We start from the raw sequence: 18,236 nt of genomic DNA on the forward strand, positions 1-18,236 counted from the left end.
TTGTGGGTAAGATAATGGAGCAGATATTAAAGGGAGCGATCTGCAAACATCTGGAGGACAATTTGGTGATCCAAGGAAGTCAGCATGGATTTGTCTCCAACAGGTCCTGCCAGACCAACCTAGTTTCCTTTTTTGACCAAGTAACAGCTTTGCTGGATCGGGGAAATTTGGTTGATGTCATTTACTTGGATTTTAGTAAAGCTTTTGACAAGGTTCCCCATGATGTTCTGATGGATAAGTTGAAGGACTGCAATCTGGATTTTCAGATCGTTAGGTAGATAGGGAATTGGTTAGAGAACCACACTCAAAGAGTTGTTGTCAATGGTTTCATCAGACTGGAGAGAGGTGAGTAGCGGGGTACCTCAGGGCTCGGTGCTCGGCCCGGTACTTTTTAACATATTTATTAATGATCTAGATGAGGGGGTGGAGGGACTGGCAAATACTCCAGAAGATAGAGACAGAGTTCAACGAGCTCTGAACACAATGGAAAAATGGGCAAATGAGAACAAGATGCAATTTAATAAAGATAAGTGTAAAGTTCTGCATCTGGGTCAGAAAAATGAAAAGCATGCCTACTGGATGGGGGATACGCTTCTAGGTAGCACTGTGTGTGAACGAGACCTTGGGGTACTTGTGGATTGTAAACTAAACATGAGCAGGCAGTGTGATGCAGCGGTAAAAAAGGCAAATAACATTTTGGGCTGTATCAATAGAGGCATCACATCAAAATCACAAGATGTCATAGTCCCATTGTATACGGCACTGGTCAGACCACACCTGGAGTACTGTGTGCAGTTCTGGAGGCCTCACTTCAAGAAGGACATCGATAAAATTGAAAGGGTACAGAGGAGAGCGACGAAGATGATCTGGGGCCAAGGGACCAAGCCCTATGAAGATAGGTTGAGGGACTTGGGAATGTTCAGCCTGGAGAAAAGGAGGTTGAGAGGGGACATGATAGCCCTCTTTAAGTATTTGAAAGGTTGTCACTTGGAGGAGGGCAGGATGCTGTTTCTGCTGGCTGCAGAGGAGAGGACACGCAGTCATGGGTTTAAACTTCAAGTACAACGATATAGGCTAGATATCAGGAAAAAGTTTTTCACAGTCAGAGTAGTTCAGCAGTGGAATAGGCTGCCTAAGGAGGTGATGAGCTCCCCCTCACTGGAAGTCTTCAAGCAAAGGTTGGATACACACTTTTCTTGGATGCTTTAGGATGCTTAGGGCTAATCCTGCGTTGAGCAGGGGGTTGGACTAGATGGCCTGTATGGCCCCTTCCAACTCTATGATTCTATGATTCTATCTCCAATTCAAGAAGTCTAATTCAAGAAGGCATAACCCAGCCCTTTGTGTTAGGTAGTCCACAGAGCAGCCAAATATTGTATATCTTATCTTAGATCGTTATAAAAGATATATATTTATTTAGAATGGATATACACCCCACAAAACAGTAATCAACAAAGTTTGCTAAATAATCATAAATAACAGTAAAACATTAATATCCTAAAAATATAAACAATAGTCAGTAATAAAACACATGAGAGTTTAAGGGAACCGTAATTATCCTAAAACAGTATTCAAGTAAGCCTAAAAACTATGGTCTAAAATATGTATAACAAGGACAAAACCAACTTCAGATGTTATAAAACATGGGAGAAACCTGAAATCTCCCATGTGTCTTTATGTCTTCCTTCTCCTTTAAGATAAGGACTAGAATGAGTCTACCTTTGATTCTTTTTAATTAAACCTAGATCTGCTCAAGAAGCTATTTTCTTGATGAATCCTAGTTATCAAGAAGTGCAACACTTTCAAAACAGTACCGAATCTGTAAATAATTAGTTCTAAAATATAATTTTTTAATCTCTCTTGTTTGCCAAAGTACATGTAAATTAGCCAAGAAATATCAACATTTTCTCTGTCAGCCATTAATTGCAGTTTGCATTATTTTGGTGCTAAACTATAGACCAGATGTGAAAAAAAAATACACAGCACAAAACCCACCCATTTTCTGTGACAAAAGAATACAGCACCTTATGCCTTTTTTGCCATTGGTGTCTCTGTTGCCAGAAGACACAGTTGCATTATGTATTAACTAGTAAATAAGCCCGCTGCAGTCAAAATGCTGCGGGCGCTAGCAGGGCGCGCCATGAGGGCGGTACCTACCTCTTTGCAGGAGCTGGGTGGTTTTTGATCTGTGGGGCAGGCCACAGCTGGCGGCGGCGGCGGCTTCTGGGTGGCTCCGTCAGGGCGGCGGTCCCAAAGCTTGCAGTGGCGTCGTCTTGTGGCTGGCTGCACCTGGGGGGGGGGTGATGTGATTGTGGCAGTGGCAGTTGGCGGCCCAACGCACCGGGAGGCGCTTTGCGCCTCCCGACGCGTCAGGCCGGTGGCAAAGGAGCAACTGCGAGGCGCGCCTCACAATTGCTTGGGGCTGGAAATCGGAGGGACCAATGGGCAGGCGCAAAGCGCCTGCCGATTGGTCCCTCCGATTGTCTGTCCAGGGGAAGGGTCCAATCCGGACCCTTCCTCATCCCGGACACATCCCAACCCTAAAGGCCTTACTGAATTATTTAGTCCGCGGCGCCCGCGGCGCCGCTGGTGGTGTTAAGATTATTATCCTTTCTGATTAACTGCTCTTGATACCTCTGTCTCCTTTAAATAGAGCAGGTCACTCAATAATGAGAGGCTCAGGAAACTGATTTTTTTCTCTCTCTGCAAACTACTGCTGGAGATAAACATTTAAAAAAGTACAGTATATTGAGTCTAAACCTGATGGGATGCAAGCTCTGTTACTGGTGGATCTCTTAGGATTTCAACCCAGCTCCAAACTACAAAGATCAGTTCCCCTAGAAAAAACTGATGCATCAGAGGATGGCCTGTTATGCTGTCGCATACTCAGATTTTTAAATTATGATTGTTTGGGAGGGGGGTGATGAATACAGTGGTGGTCTGTCATTTTGTAGCCAAAAAAAATTGAAGTACAAAATATTGATACATTGGTATGTTATAAACTTTGTAGACATTTTATCGGCCCTAGACTACTCCCATGCGAGATTTCATTACAATTATTTAATTATTTTATAGTTAAAACTAGATTTTAAGCCCATTGTACGTGTAAATACAATGGGCACTAGAAAGGGTTTATTATTTATTTATTTATTTATCATATTCTATACCGCCCTCCCCGGAGGCTCAGGGGATTAGAGAGTGTCCCTGGTGGTAGTGTGTTTGTGGAAGTGGTATTGTAGGTGTTTGGGCAGAATGGATGGGAGAGGTTAAGGAAAGTAAAGATATAGTAAGGACGGACTTTGAAGGGGCTGGGGCAACCCCCCTGGCCTCCCAGCCGCTCCCTCCCCCCCCCCGGCCTGGGTGCCCACGCTCCCCCCTGGCTTTAGCGGCCTCTCCCCCCGAAATGTGCCTTAGAAGAGCCATGAAGGGTGCGGGCATTCCCTTCTTCCCTTGCCTAGATAGCAGACCACATTCTGATGCCCTGAAGCCTCCTCCCTGGCCCCCTCCACTCTGAGTCCCTGGCTTCAGCACGGCCCTAGGAGCAGGCCCACCGCATCTCCGCAGCACTGCTGCCGCCAGTGCAGGCATTCTGCCCCGTGCATAATGGGTCCCACAGTTGTCAGGCCCCACCTTACAACTCTAATCCTCCAGGATGGTGCAAGTACTGTAGCCTGGGAGGGGGGCAGTATTTTTTCCTTCACAGGATGCTAAGCAGTGTTTTCTCAGTAATACATTCTTCCCATTCAGTGACACAGGCAAATGGGGTTAAACTGCCTAAGCACTAAGGAAAAGGGAACTGAATAACACATACACCAGTCTCTCAGAGTAGATGAGGTGGAAGGATTGGGTGATGGGTCTCCTTCTGACAATCTGTGCCTATGGCTTGCCATTTATTGGTCCAACAGCAGCCAAAAGTAGCCTCAATTCCATTAACATTGAGGGCCATTCTGCACCAGGATCTATGTAGCAAATTGGTTGCGGAACGAAAAAACACCATTTTAAATAGTGGAATTCGTCGTTATGCATACCTGCCTTTGTAGTGGAATCCAGTTGTGTTTCTATCGTTTCTCACAGGTTTCCGGTCTCAGCAAAAATCGCTAGCCAGGAAGCGATATTGTCGAGCTTTGTCCTGCCCCTGGCCGTCAATCAAACGAGCAGCCAATGGGCGGGCGTTATCATGCTCCCAAAAAGCCCCTTTCCCTTTAAGGAAGGTAAAAAAAAACAACACACACATGTTGCAACGAATCTGCGTTGATTCGTTGCAACGGAGAGACCCATCTAGCTAGCAGGTGGTGTTTGAGCTGCCGTTTCATCATTGCCATGCTCCCCCCGAGTGAAAAAAAATACCCTCCCCCCCGCACGGGTGCAATTTTCGGCCGAAAATAGAGTGAAAAGTAAAGGGAAAATAAAGCAGCAAACGGGGCTGTGTGTTGCTTGGTGCTTGGTGACTTTAAACAGCTCTGGGGAGGGACTGCAGCTGGGGAAGCCTCGCTGGGTAAATGAAGGCTCACCAGTGCGTTGATCTCTGCTCACTCCGAGAAAAAAAATGGCGATCGCTTTGCTGGAAGATCAGAGGAGAGAGCCAGGGGGAGGGACTTTGCAGAAACCACAACAATGGTAATGCACAGAACTTTCCCGCTAGTATTGCAGATTGGTTGCAAGAGTATAGCGCTTTCCGGAGGGTGAATCTACTTTTTGGGATTTCCCTGAAAGTGCTACAACGAAGCGCTTTTTGCGGATCGGTTTCAGGAGTGTTGCAGATTGTCAACGACGTTGTGCATAACAGCAAATCAGTAGCGATTTCAATTTGCAACCATTGTGCAATTCTGAACGAGTGCGGAATGGCCCTGATTCTTCTTCTGGGAATGCTGATACAGCTGCTTCTATATGCCTGTCATGCAGCAAGGAACTTAAATTTAGGAGATTGGCTGCCGCTGAAAATGCCAGCAGGACTGCCTTTTCTACCACCACACTTTCTTAGGTCAAAACCATCCTGCCATCCATTGGGGGAAGGGGAATTCATCATTTTTTCTGAGCTGTTCTTCATTGTAACTGGTTTCTCAGACATCCAAGCATATTGATCAGGAAATGGTGGCTATTTGGTCCACTGAATCAAGAGAATCATGGCTCCCTTGTTAGGTGTCAAAGTCAATGATTTCTATATCCAATTTACCATCTTGTCAGATTCCTTTAGATGCAAAATATTTCCTTCTATATCCTCGATAATTCTGCCTGTTTCTGTGGGTGCTGTTTTTATTTATTTTATTTTATTTATTTATTTAGATTTCTATACCGCCCATTTCTTTGCACCTCTGGTCGGTTTATATTGAACATTATATAGTAACAACAATATGTAACATCAACTTTCAAATAAGGCATCAAAACATTGCAAAACCACATTATAATATAAATAACAATTAACAGTAACATTGGGGGTTGGTTCTTTCAGTCATGGGTTGGTTCTTTCAGTCTGGGGGTTCAGCAGCTGTTCTACTTCGGCTTCAAGTGATTGCCTGGTGGAAGAGCTCCCTCTTGCAGGCCCTGCGGAACTGTGGAAGTTTGGACTGGGTTCTGATCTCCTCAGGGAGCTTGTTCCACCAGGTGGGGGCCAGGACCGAGAAGGATCTGGCCCTTGTTGAGGACCGACGTACTTCTCTGGGGCCAGGGACCCACAGCCAGTTGGAGGTGGTGGAGCGCAGGACTCTTTTGGGGGTATAGGCAGGGAGGTGGTCTCTCAAATACACTGGACCCAAACCGTGTATGGCCTCAAAGGTAATTACCAGAACCTTAAGCTTGATCCAGAATTCAACTGGGAGCCAGCCAAGTTGTTGGAATACCGGCCTGATGTGGGATCTCCACGATATTTTCGTGAGAATCCTGGCCGCAGCATTCTGTACCAATTGTAGTTTCCGGTTCAAGGATAAAGGTAGGCCTGTGTAGAGCGAGTTGCAGAAGTCCAGCCTAGAGGTGTCTGTCATGTAGATCACTGTGGCTAGGTGCTCTGGGTCCAGGTAGGGCGCTAGCAGCTTGGCTTGGTGGAGGTGGTAGAATGCCAGCCGCGCTACCTTTGTGACCTGGGATTACATTGCCCAGGGTCACGCCCAGGTTCCTGGCAGAGTGCTTTGGTGAGAGCTGCACACCGTCCATGGTGGGCAGACATGTTTCCTCCCATGGTCCCTTCCTACCCAACCACAGGACCTCCGTCTTTGCAGGGGTGAGCTTCTGGCTAAGGGTTCTGGGGGAGAGTAAGGGCGGTCATGGAAGTTCGGGCAGGACTCTGATCTCCTCAGGGAGCTCGTTCCACCAGGTGGGGGCCAGGACCGAGAAGGCTCTGACCCTTGCTTCCCTGGCTAAGGATTCTGGGGGGAGTCAGTGCGGTCATCCATCAGGAGATAGAGCTGGGTGTCATCCGCATATTGGTGGCAACCCAGCCCAAACCTCCGCACCAGCTGAGCCAGAGGGCGCATAAAGATGTTGAATAAAATAGGAGAGAGGACTGCTCCTTGTGGGACTCCACATGTGAGCTGATGTTGTTTATATGCTCTCTGTCCTATCACTATCCTCTGTCCGCGGCCCCGGAGGAAGGAATTCAGCCATTTGAGGGCCGTTCCCTGTATTCCGGTGTTGGCTAGGCGGTGAGCTAGGAGCTAGTGATCTACTGTGTCAAACACTGCTGATAGGTCTAATATTATGAGCAGCGCTGACCCGCCCCGGTCTAGCTGGCATTGGAGGTCATCCATCAGGGCGACTAGCACTGTCTCCACCCCATGTCTAGGCCAGAAGCTCGACTGAAATGAGTCAAGGGTTGAAGTTTCCTCCAAGAATGCTGATATTTGGTCCACAGCAACCCTTTCAACCAACTTCCCCAGAAACGCTAAGTGCGAAACAGGGCGATAGTTGTCAGGATCCTGTGTGGCCAAAGATGGTTTTTTGAGTAACGGGCGAACCACTGCCTCTTTTAATTCCTCTGGGAATTCTCCTGTTGAGAGGGAGAAGTTAATTATTTCCCAGAGAGGGGCTCTGATTCTTCTGTCTGTTGTTTTTAGGAGCCATGATGGGCATGGGTCTAGTGGGCAAATGGTTGGCCTCGTTGCTGCTAGCATCCTGTCCACTTCAGTTTGTGAGAGTCATCTGAAATGACTCATTGTCCTCTCCAAAGATGGCCAAGGGGCCTCTAGTTCACTTTCTGTGTCTATAGTTGGAAGGTCACGGCGAAGCCTCGAGATTTTGTCTGCGAAGTGACTTGCAAATGCCTCACAGCTAATGTTCAATTGGCTATTATTTTGGCACTCTTCATCAAGGACGGTGAGAGATCGAACTATCTAAAATAATGGTACCGGGCCTGAGTGCGCAGACACAATGCTAGTCAAGTAAAAGTTTCGGTTCACTAACTTCACCACCATCTCATAGGCTCTTAACTGTATTCTATAAGATATTCTTCATTCTTCGTCGCGAGTCTTCCTCCAAACTCATTCTAGCCATCTCAGTTCCTGTTTCTTCTGGCGGAGCTCTTCTGTATACTGTGGAGCCCAACTGAGACGGGGTCGGACAAGGCATTTGGGAGCTATCTCATCAATGGCTGCCAGCATTCTGTCATGCCAGTCGCTGACCAGTCCATCTAGAGAAGTGCCGGGAGGCATTGGGTCCCACAGAGCATTCAGGAATCCAATTGGATCCATAAGTCTCCGCGGGTGAGCTGAAATGTGCTCGACACCCAATTGAGGGGGAGGCGGCAACCTAAGCTGGGTCTTCAGAGTATAGTGGTCCGACCATGGCACGGCCATTACCGTGACTGGATCCACGCTCAACCCTGCACCGAAAATCAGGTCCAGGGTGTGACCTGCTTGATGGGTAAGGCCAACAACAAATTGCGAGAGCCCTAGTGTCTCCATGGCTGACACCAGATCCAACCCATTGCCAGAGGGCAGCAGTTCTGCATGGACATTAAAGTCCCCCAGAATTAGTAGTCTAGGGCAGTGGTCTCCAACCTTTTTATCACCGGGGACTGGTCAACGCTTGACAATTTTACTGAGGCCTGGGGGGTAGTCATTTGTCGAGGGACGTCGCCGCTGCCACTGAGCCCCTCCTCCACTTGCTTTCCTGCCAGCGCCCCTGACTTCCCACTGCCTGCTGGGAGGGTGCTGCCAGCAGCAGCTGCGCAGCGCCATGCTGAGGGGGAGCGTGGCACTGCAGCTGCTGGAGAGCACCAAAGGTGAGCCGGTGGCAGAGTGCCAGGGCAGCCCCTGAGGCAGCAACCGGGGAGAAGGACAAGGAGGAGCGTGGCCCGGTACCAACTGATCTGTGGACTGGTACCAGTCCCCAGACCAGGGGTTGGGGACCACTGGTCTAGGGAACTGTAATGTCCAGGTGGCGGCCACTCTAGCAGGGCAGGCAGGGCATCTGGAAGTGCATTGGGTACGTGATACACCAGCCAGATGGCCACGCTCTCGGTTGTGCCCCACCCGAGGCCCACACATTCAATTCCTGGGATTGTTGGCGCGGGGAGAGTCCTGAAGAAGATTTTATTTCGAATCAGGATTGCCACTCCTCCTCCCCTCGCCATGGACCGTGACTGATGGAGGACAGAGAACTCGGCAGGGTCCAGCTCTTTCAGGGCGACTGTTTCACCATCCCTGGACCAGGTTTCCATCACGCATGCCAGGTCTACCCTCTGCTCTGTGAAGTAAGCTTGCAGAGCAGAGGCTTTGTTGTTTATTGACTTGGCATTGCACAACATCAGTGTCGGAGGTGGGTTTTTCACCTTTGCATCCACACTAGTGACTTGAGAGATGGGGCGGATGTTAGAAGGGTTCGAGCATGGTTGTATCTCAACCCCCTTCTTCTGTCCAGCCTCCTCCCACCGCTGTCTTTGCCTCTTCCCCATTTGCCAGCTTCTGTGTCTGCTGCGTGACTCTGCCTCTGGCCTACCAAAAATGTCCTTGTGTCCACTGGATAACATTGTCCATCTGTTGAAGCTGCTAGGTGTTCGCCTCTGCCACTTTCCAAATTAAAATTTTAATGGTCTTTAAAACTGTTTTTTTTTGGGGGGGGGGGGTCCTATCTGCCTGAAACGTAGTTTTATACCTGTGAGAGGTATAATCTCTAAAAATAATTATCTTGATTGGATAGACAAGGGCCAAAATGAAGCATCAGTGATAACTAAGAACTATTTATTTCTCAGTTTGTAAACAATATCTTTAGAGTAAAACTGCATCACTTTTCTGGTATTATCTACGAAAAGCAAAACCTTTTTTTGCACAGGGGAACAAAGCTGTGGTTTTTCATGAGCACAATCCCGCTGAAGTTATGGGCAAATGAGCACTATAAGAATGCTACAGCTCAGGCTGTTCTGGAGAAATGTGATACTGTTGTTTAAAAAGGTCATTACAAGGGGGAAACTACCTTTATGTGAACCTGAGTTCATAAATGATGGTCTTCAGTATATAATTGTTTTTCCTTTGAGTGTCCTTTGAAGAGAGAGTATTGTATGAATCTGAGTTCCTGTGAAGTTACTTCCCCGCAATTTAGGATTAGTAACATATAATCATCATTCTTTCTAATAGCAAACTTCATGGTCAAATGCCTATTGCAAAAGCAGCAAGAGGCCCACCCGCAGACAAGATCAAAATTTCTACTTGTTCAGGAGTCTCCCTAAGAATACATGAGAATATTTGTTTGTACATTCAAAAAAGCAAACAAAATTATCCACTCCAACATTGCCTGATGAGGAATAAGCATGTTTATTACTCTCAAAAGGCGAAGAGCAGTTGAGGATGAGGTAAGGCAGTGAGGCAGTTTATGTTGTCCTAGAGGAAGTTGGGAAGTAGAATTGCTCAGTCCTTTATCCCTCCCCCATGAATTTTATAGCTAGCTTCCAACTCACACAGTTCTATTTTAATGGCATTTCCTAATATACAAAGTTTGCATAGGAGATGAAGGCATGCATATTATTTTTTTTCTAGAGCCACTGCTCTGCAAAAAAAGGTATGTGGGGAAATGTGTTGTACATCATAGAAAACAAGTCCCCCATCCTTTTTGAGCCTGTGGTCACTTTGGATTGGTGACGCAGGTTAGTGGGTACAACGGTGAAATGGCTGCCACAGTACGGAGAGGCAACCACAAAATGTCAGGGAGCAAGATATTTTTAAATGATCATATTGTTCAAAATATTTTCTTGCATATACATAGCTTACCTTCTGTTGTGCAGTGAATACCCTTGTAATGTGATGACTGCCACTGCAAGAGCAACGGTTTTTTTAAAATCTGTCCAGCTAAATGGAAGCCATATCTCTTTTATTTTCCGGGCACCAAGTTGTAATGAGATGATACAGGACATGATTGGCTGGCCTGCAATCCAATAGTGAGTACATGTCCACTTGAGAAGGCAAATTACAGCACAGTGGAAAGTTACTGGGGAAGGATAAAGGAAGGCAGGACAAACAGTAGTGATTGGAGACTGCTACAGACTGACTGACCATGGTGAGGAGGTGGATGCTGCCCTCCTTGAGCAGTTTGACAACGTTATCTGTAATGTATTGTACATGTGAGCAGATGCAGGGGTTAATGGTTGCTAAATTGTTGCCCCACATGGGAAAGGTTGGGCAGGAATACAAGCTACATAAGGGCTGTTCAGAGTTCAGTTCATTGTTGGTTGTAGTTGTAGTTTGCTGTGTTAATAAAGTTATCATTGAACCTTGGCTGCCGTATCCAAACATTTCAGTATCCAAGCCACAAGGCCCTGTCATTATAGGTGACTTCCCTGATATGTATTGGAGACAAACTCTGCTAAGCATCCAGAGTCACACAACTTCCCAAATGAGAACTTCCTTTTTCAAATGGTGGAATAAGCTACAAGGGGTCAGCCATATTTGAATTAATATTAACCAATGGTCAAGAATTGTTATATGGGGTGCAGGTGGTGGGAACTTCAGGAGAATGTGACTATATCCTTCTACAATTCCTTTAGCGGTGAGGGGACAAAAAAGTTTGAAGCTGTACATGTATGTTAGATTTTAGTAAGGCAGACTTTAATGAACTCAAATGAATGATAGAATGGAAAGAAGCAAGTGAAGGGCTGGGTCTCCTAATACAGGAGCTTTTGAAATCTCATCAGTATTCTAAAAGTTGGAATCATGATAGGCAATCCAAGAAGCCATTGTGGAAGGACTGAGAACTCTGTGATGATCAAAGGAAGAAAGAAGAAAATGTTCAAGAAACAGAAGAAACAACATACCCCTGAAAAAGACTATCTGAGTGTTGCTGTAGAACTGTAGGTCAGCCATCAGAGAGGCCAAAGCTCAGAATGAGCTGAGGTTGGCCAGTAAGGCTTGCTTCTTCAGCTATGTGAGGAGAAAATAGAAAGAAAAAAAGGTGGTAGGCCAACTGCTGGGTAAAAACTGAGAAACTTTGATAGAGGATAGAAAGAAAACAGAAAGGCTCCGTACCTATTTTTCCGTAGTCTTTGCCATGAAGAAGAGACTAGGCATCTCTAGAGATGGTGGTATGCAAGGCACAGCATCTTGGCTGCTGGTTGACATGCACAGAGAGGTTGTTGAGAGGTACTTGGCTGCATTGGAAAGTACAAATCCCCCAGGGTGGATGATATGCACCTGAGAGTATGCAAAGAACATTCTGGAGAACTTGCAGAGCCTTAGTCCATCATCTTGAAGACCTCTTGAAAACTGCCCAAGTCGTAGCTTTTTCTGACTCAGTGACCAATTATGTATGGCAGTGGCTGCACCAGGTCGCTGCCGGTTCCATGCAGCGGGGCATAAAGCCCCACCACTTCACATGGACACATGGGGGACAAAATCCCCTAGCACACACAGTCTACCCTGGAGTTGACTGTGTGCATGCACCACTCTGGGGCAGATAGGCACCCCTGTACCATGTGGTGGCAGAGGGGGAGGGGGTGTCCCTGCACGAGGGTGGGATAGCTTGACAATGCTATTCCACCATCATGAGAGGTCGATGAATGCCCCATATGGCTCTGTGATGCCGCAAAGCTGAATGGGGCATTTCATGTCCCTTCAGGGACACCATAGGCAGGGGAGGAGCCAGGCCTAAATGGACCGACTTTTCCCAATACACACAGGCCCGGCCTGACATGGGTGCCGATGGAGTCCACATTAAGGAAGGGAATGCTATTCACACGTTATTTCAGTGGAGTTCTGAGGCCCAGAAAGCACTTGAGGAACTGACTTTTTTGGCACTGCTGGTATCTTGGCCTATCTTTACCCATAGTTTCCCTTCCCGGTAGAAATTAATGCTCTAATTTTGACCTTATAGCAGTTCTATCTCCCAAATCAGCAGGGTTAGGGAAGATATGCCCCTGTGCATATTTTCTCCAGAAGCTGAACTCTGCTGAACAGAATTTATACCATCTGAGAGAAGGAACTGCTGATAGTGAAAGCAGCATTTGAGATCTGATGCCATTACCTGGAGGGAACCTCATTATCAGTTTGTACCAACCACTGGAGTTTGGAACACCTGCAATCAGAAAAGAAGCTCAACCAGAGACAGATTTATTGATCCCTTTTCTTAACTTGTTTTAATTTTAACCTATGTCCCCAACTCTCAGAATCAGCAGCCCCAGAATATTTGCAGGACCAGGAAGAGACTCAGCTGATTATCTACCACAATCAGAAAACTTCTACAATTCCTATGTACAATTCCTACCTATGCCCAAGCTCAAATCTAGGCCAACCCAAATTGGAATAATTCCCCTTTTCCCCGGAAGTTAGATTTCTGAGGACCTCCCTGTGTTTTCAGTTGAATGATCCAGCCCTGCCAATATGCTAACTGTATAACTGTACCATGACTCACACACAGTTGTCATTTTGGCCTCTACAAAAATCTCTCTTGTGACTTTGGGCTTCAGAATCAGACTGGGAAACCAAAAGGTCTACTTCTGCATATGCCCACACCACCAGAACTATGGAGAATAATGACACTGGTCTTCATTATGAAGTTACCTCCATCACAGTGCCACACAACTATTTTGGTAGTGGTGGATGTCCTCAGTAAGATGGCTCACAACCCCCCCCCCTCAGGAAACTCCTGCAGCAACAGAGACAGCACACTTATTTCTCAACAACATTTTGAAGTTTCATGAGCTTCCAAACCATATGTGTTCTGATTGAGGAATCCAGTTCATACCTTGTTTCTGGACAGAGATATTATGTGTCCTGGTTGTCAAGACCTACCTCTGCTCAGCACACATCCCCCAGAGAGATGGGCCAATCAAATCAAGCAACAGTAGTTCTGAGCAGTATTTGTGCCATTATACCACATACAAACAAGGTAACTAGGTTGCCCTGCTGCCTACAGTGATATTTGTATAAAATGATGCACTAAATACCTTCATCCAATATACACCCTTCTTTGCCAACTAGGGCAATGTTATTTTCCAAGCCTGTGTTTGCCCACCAATGTTCCAGCAGGTGAGAATTTCATATTGAGCTTTATACACTCCATATGGATCCTGAGATATGTTAGGAAAAGCAAAAGAATGTTACAAAATCCAGACAGATTTTTTTAAATGACCAAGGAAAACCTTTCAAGTGGGTAGTCATGTATGGTTTTCTACTTAGTACATGCAGATCACATGTCCACCACAGAAATTAGACTACTGCTTTCTGGAAGCATTTCCTATAACTAAGGCAAACTTGTGTCATACCACCACTTGCTATTCCATACCATAAAGATCTACCTAGTTTTCCATAGACCGTTCCTGTACCAGCTCACTCTTATGGGGCTTGGGGATCCCCCAGAAGTATAGTTCACCTCCAGACTATGGACATCAGTTCCTCTGGAGAAAAGGGATGCTTTGGAGAATGAATATAGGATTGTACTACTGACATCCCTGTCTTCCTCAAGGTCTGCCCCTAAATATTTAGGAGTTTTCCAACCTGGAGCTGGCAACCCTACCCTCCCATCCCCTACACCAGTGGTCCCCAACCTTTATGAGGCTGGGGACCGGCAGGGCATTGGGCCGCGCCCGCGGGGACCGCACCCGCGCGGGCCACGGCCATGCATCAGGCCGCGCCCGCAGGCCGCACCCATGCATCGGGCCACTCCCGCTGGCCGCGCCTGCACATCAAGCCGCACCCATGGGCTGCGCCCACACATCGGGCCGTGCCCGCAGGCCGCGCCCGCGGATCGGGCAGCGCGGGCGTGGCCCGGCCCTGATTCCCTCTCCCTGCCCTCCCGCAGTAAGAAGCTTCCTGGGCCGCAAGCTTGCGGCCTGGGAAGTTTTTTACTGTGGGGGGGGGCGGGGAGAGGGAGCCGCGGCCCGGCACCATGGCCTTTGCAGCCCGGCACTGGGCCGCGGCCCACAGGTTGGGGACCACTGCCCTACACATTAACCTCTTTTAGAAACTTCCTTCACTATGGTGTTATATTTTTGTGTATTCATGAAGGATGACCACAGTTTCTTGTCAGTTAGCAGGCCTGTCGTGATTCCTGGAAAAACAGGAGTCCATATATTATCAACATTTCAGACAGCACAGAGAGTCAGTTCCATACCATTTTTTTAAAGGAAGGCACCTGGCCAAAAAGTGCATTTGCTATTAATTAATTCTCATTTCTTATATAACTTATTTTTGGATGCTGGTGTTAGCAAACCATTATGGAAACAAAGAAGTGTAATTTTGTGTGTATAATTTTAGTGCAAGTCTGATCCACATCTGTCACACCCCTCCATGGTCGTACTTTTTGGCATAGATTCTGAGTTATGCTTCTATTCAACTTCCACCATATTTCATGCATTATCTTTCCCCAGCACTACTTAGCCCTTTCTGCCACAAAGCAATACGTGAAAATTTTATTTAGCTATGCCCCAGTGTTCTGCTTCAGGATCAAATGGGATGAGACACAGGGATATCCATAAATATTGAGTTAGTTCGATTCAAAGGAGCTGTTGATTGAGGAAGTGTACTGTCTGCCTGTGGAGGTTTCCTGTAACAATCATAATTAGTAGCCATTTTGGACCTCTTCTATGTTAATACTCCTAATTTCCATTTAAAGCCACTACATTGTTGAAGAAGAAGAAGAGTTGGTTCTTAGATGCCACTTTTCTCTACCCAAAGGAGTCTCAAAGAGGCTTACAATCGTCTTCCCTTTCCTCTCCCTCCACAACAGACTTCCTATGAGGTAGGTAAGGCTGAGAGACCTCTGATATTACTGCTCAGTCAGAACAGCTTTATCAGTGCTGTGGCGAGCCCAAGGTCACCCAGCTGGCTGCATGTGAGGGAGCGGAGAATCAAACCCGGCTCACCAGATTAGAAGTCCTCACTCCTAACCGCTACACTAAGCTGTAAGACATTGACTCAGTGTGAGGTGGCAGGGAAAAGGCAAAGTTTGTGTTGGAAAGAGAACAAAAGGAAAGGAGTAAAAATACAACAACCAATACTGTAAAATCTTGAGGATTGCACATACTGATGATGATGTGTTGAAGATTCTAAAAATCTCCAGGCAGAGACCCATTCACACCAGGAGGCTTTGAAATGTTCAAGATGCCTATCCCCCATCTTCTCAGGCAAATGCCTTCAAAGGTGTCAGGAGAGTACTTAAATTGAGTGGGTATTGGGTCAGCTCCTGAAATTAGCACCACAGCAGGCAGAGACCAGAGTACAAACAATCTCTTTCCTCCTCCCCGCCCCCAGCCGAATGAGTGTTTGTTGCTCTCTGCCTTCCACCCAGCCTGACATCTAGGAGGAGGAGTGAGGAGAAGTGGCGGCAGCACCAGCAGCCCATCCCGCCCTTTAAATCTCAGCTGCATGCAGGTTCTCTCTACTCACTCCCCCTTCCCCATGTGCTACCTAGCCAAGCAACCACACACACCCACTTCCTTGCAAAAGCACCTTTGCCAGTAAGGGTGCTCCTTGGGAACATCTGCCTGTCAGCAAGGAGTTGGTAAGGTGAGGAGCAACCAGCAAGAGTCATGGCAGGAGAGATATGCCTATGCCCCCTGCAGGGCTTTGTGATCTGCGGGTGAGAATCTACTAGTTATTCCCAGCCCTAGGGAAGCGCACCTAGCCTCAACTAGGGCCTGGGCCTTTTTGGTCCTGGCTCCTACCGGTGGAATGAGCTGCGGTCCCTGCGGGATCTTCCAGCGTTCCACAGGGCCTGCAAAATGCCAGGTCTATGGTTGAGGCTGGGGTCAGCGAGGTACATCTACTGCCCCCCCCCCAGGATTTGGAGTGAACATTGTTGGACCTCCTTCTCCACCCCCTTAGTAATAGGGGGTAGGAAGGGGATTTCCCTGCCATGTTGGGATAGATTTTAAGTCTTTTAATGGGGTTTTAAGACATTGTGACCCGCCACGAGCCATTCAGGGAGTGGCGGGAAATAAATAAAAAATAAACAAACAAACAAACAAATAAATAACGCAAAAATACCAATAAGGTGTTTTCCAGATATTTTTTCTGATCGGATTAGCCAAATGCACATCCCTAGTCACTACACTTCTGAGTATCAGTACTATGGGCAATATTATGGGAAGGCCTTGAGCTGTTGCCCTCCAGGCAACTTCAGACACTGTGTGAAATAGGATGCAGGACTTGATGGACCACTGGTCTGATCTAGCAGGTGTTTTCATGTTTTGCCTCTGCATAGCCAGTGTTTGCCTCCTCTTTCTTCAGCAGGAGAACTTCTGTTTAAAGGCTGTTGCCATGGCAGGTGGAAGAAAGGAAAAGAACCTTGCTCCACATTGGATTTAAGACTATTAATGGTGCTTTTCATTTCATGGGATAAAATGAACTTAGATTAGTTGTTTGTTGTTCTGGAGAAATCTATCCCAGCATTTTATTAATTGGTGCTGTACTTTCTCTTGTTCCATGTGCTCCATACACTGCAATGCTGGTAAAAGACTGGGAAAGGAAAACTACAGGAGATATGATCTGTCTCCCAGGCACAGAGCAGTCCAGCTCTTAGTTATGAAATGGCTTGGGGCTATTGAAGAACAATACCAACTCATACCTTACTGGGATATCTGGAAAAACAAAATATTTACGAGCTCTTACCTTCCAAAAGTTTACCAGCTCTTACTTTACCCAAATGTCACTCCTAAAGAGACACAGAGTAGGTCAGCCAAAAGGCTAAATAGTATTTTCTTCCTCTTGAGACAGCCATATAAGGAATGGTCCCTGAAGAGCTTGGGTTGACAAAGGTGAATTTAGAGGCAATTCCACACATTTAAAAAATAGCAAAAAGGTGTAGGGCTAAAAATAATCGAGCCTCTAGCCATTCCTCACCTTCTGTCTCTCTCACTTTCATCTGCCACCTTGTTTATTAAACTTTCTTATATTTTGAATGCTTGGACCTGATCTCTATAAATACCGCAAGCCCATTTGGTCTTGTTATTCAAATAGTGGGAAAGGGCCAGAAATCATTTGAGCTTGCTATCTCTTCAGAACAGTAGCTTGAAAGTGTGATAGATTACTCCATGCTAGCTTGCTGGTAGAAACATTTATTATGTAGAGAGATGTTGATACCCCCAGGAGTAAGGGAAGGGGGCGGCAGCACCAAGCAAAGAACTGGAATGGCTGACTCGCTACACTGCTTGGTTAATAGCTTTTCTCATGAATTACTGCTAGCAATGCTGATGCCTGCTCCATAGAATTGTAGCAAGCAAAGTTTCAGTAAATAACTGACAGGTTTGAAACAATATGATTTTGATCTAGGTCATGAATTTGAAGGCCTTATTGCTATCATTTTGACTTATGCATATTGGATTTCAGTCAAACTTTGGACCAATTCACATATGTTATGCAAAGGATAATAGTATATGTTTATTGCATGTGGACATGGGATATTACAAAGTTCATCTTTTTAGAAATCCAGCTACTTTGTAGCAACAATAAAAACAATAATCAACATAAAATGCCACCCAATTAAAATGTATGTAATCCTACAGAAAGAATATTATTTTCTCCTCAAATGTGCTTGCAGTCAGATTGGCTGCCAGAAGGGCATTCCTGGTTTCTCCATATAGAGGACAACACAGCATGCAGTGAGGAAGAACCTCAACCTCTACCATATCACAGATACACTGAGCAACCTGTTTTCAGGTGAAGCATCATGTAATTATGGAAGATTTCGTAGTTTGAAAGGGAATAGCTGTAAAGGTTAATCTTAGGTTGTAAAACATTATGTTAGACAAGTAATGGGTTCTGTTGTGATCCACTTGGAGCCATTTGTACCAGGGAGAAGATTTGGAGCCTATTACTATATGT

The 18,236-nt window shown here is 46.3% G+C and overlaps 1 protein-coding gene across 4 annotated transcripts in view; it reads left to right on the forward strand.

Annotated features, from left to right (window-relative positions):
* RPS6KA2 (ribosomal protein S6 kinase A2) overlaps positions 1-18,236 on the forward strand; it is a 304,496-nt gene that overhangs the window by 192,131 nt on the left and 94,129 nt on the right. The window lies entirely within an intron of this gene.

This window comes from Paroedura picta, chromosome 1 (genome assembly GCF_049243985.1).
Source record: "Paroedura picta isolate Pp20150507F chromosome 1, Ppicta_v3.0, whole genome shotgun sequence".
NCBI lineage: Eukaryota > Metazoa > Chordata > Lepidosauria > Squamata > Gekkonidae > Paroedura > Paroedura picta.